Here is a 2,012-nt window from a genome sequence, read left to right as displayed (position 1 = left end):
ATGTCCTTACGGCTTTGAGTTTCACTGTTGTGAGAAAACAGATTGGCTGTAACTGAAGTCACAGTCCAGAAAGTTAAAAAATTATCATAGTTATGTTCCTAACCTACATTTTGTAAGTTCCTTTTTAACATGATAGCTGGGAATGTCCTTTAGATGGTGCTAAAAATTACTTGTATTTATTTATTTATTTATAAGTATATTTTATCAATTGTGTTATTATAGTTGTCCCATTTTTTTCTCTCCTTTATTCCCCCCTCGCCCTGCACCCCCCTCCCACCAGCATCCCCCCACCTTAGTTCATGTCCATGGGTTGTACATGTAAGTTCTCTGGCTTCTTCATTTCCTGTGCTATTCTTAACCTCCCCCTGTCTGTTTTCTACCTACCATTTATGCTTCTTATCCCCTGCACTTTTCCCCCCTTCTCCCCTACTTCCTCCCCACCGGTAACCCTCCATGCGATCTCCATTTCTGTGATTCTGTTCCTGTTCTAGTTTGCTTAGTTTGTTTGTGTTTTTATTTTAGGTTCAGTTGTTGATAGTTGTCTGTTGTCATTTTACAGTTCATAGTTTTGATCTTCTTCTTTTTCTTAGATGAGTCCCTTTAACATTACATAAAAAAAGGGCCTGGTGATAATGAACTCCTTTGACTTGACCTTATCTGGGAAGCACTATATCTGCCCTTCCATTTTAAATGATAACTTTGCTGGATAGAGTCATCTTGGATGTAGGTCCTTGCTTTTCATGACTCAGCTGTAAAGGGATATTCTAAGAACTAAGTCTCTCTTAATGGTTTATTGTGTTGCCACAATATAACAATATAATCATGTATAAAATGAAGGTCAACGTTTATTAATTCCAGGGAAGATGTCAGAGAGAAAGCGATATCCAAGCTAAGTTTTTTAAAAAAGATTTTATTTATTTATTTTTAGAAAGGGAAGGGAGGGAGAAAGAGGGAGAGAGAGAGAGAAACATTAATGTGCGGTTGCTGGGGTCTGTGGCCTGCAACCCAGGCATGTACCCTGACTGGGAATTGAACCTGCGATGCTTTGGTTTGCAGCCCGAGCTCAATCCACTGAGCTACGCCAGCCAGGGGTCCAAGCTAAGTTTTAAAGAAATAAAACAATATTTTCCCCAGAAGATAAGGGAGTACAGAGAAACTGTAGGCCATGCAGACAGTGCACACAAAGGCACAGAGCTGTAAAAGGGGGTGGTGTGTTACGGCCACCAGGAGAGACCTAGCTGGGTGAACAGGAGTCAGAAAGAGCTTTGAATGTCTTGCTAAAGAGCTTGGATTTGATATTTTTGAAAATGAGGGGTTTCCAGCAGGGCAGATGGGATCCTTTTTGTTCTTGGAAGGATGGACTGACATTAGGCAAGGCTGGAGGCACGGCGAGCAGCTATGAAGATGTCTAAGCAAGAGAAGATGGATGCAGGCATTCTCAGTTGGGCTGGAGAGCAAAGACAGCTGTAAGAATGTATAGAAGGTAAAATGTATAGAAACTGATATTTCTGGTATTGGAAGTGAGGATAAGAAAGGAGTCAAGGATTACACTCTGCCTCTGGCTTCTGTGGTCACAGACATAGAGAAAGGCACTGGAGGGGTAAGGACCTCGCATTAGGACTCTAGGTTGCTATGATAGAGACCTCAAAACTCAGTTGCTTAAAAAAAAGATAAAGTTTATTTTTCTCTCCTTTGAATGTCAGGACTGGTGATTCAGTGAACTCAAAACTTTTGGAGACCTGGGCTCCTTCTTCTTTCATTTTATTCTGTCATTCTCAGTGCATGGTTTCCTTGTTAAGCTATCAAATGGCTGGGCCAGCTCTGGCCATATGGAGCGCTCACCTTCCCTTCCAGGCATGATTCAGAAGCTGAGCCCACCACTGCGTGCGCATCCATTCTACTCATATCCGCCGACCTATCTTTAAAAGGCCATGCCTAGATGTGAAGGAGGCTGCAAAAAGTCTTAACTTGAGCACCTACATGTCATTCAAATTCGTTTTATTATTAAAGGG

This window comes from Phyllostomus hastatus, unplaced genomic scaffold (assembly GCF_019186645.2).
Source record: "Phyllostomus hastatus isolate PE091 unplaced genomic scaffold, TTU_PhHast_1.1 phas_contig_34, whole genome shotgun sequence".
Classification (NCBI taxonomy): domain Eukaryota; kingdom Metazoa; phylum Chordata; class Mammalia; order Chiroptera; family Phyllostomidae; genus Phyllostomus; species Phyllostomus hastatus.
The sequence above is the reverse complement of the archived record's forward strand: the minus strand, read 5'-3'. Positions refer to the sequence as shown.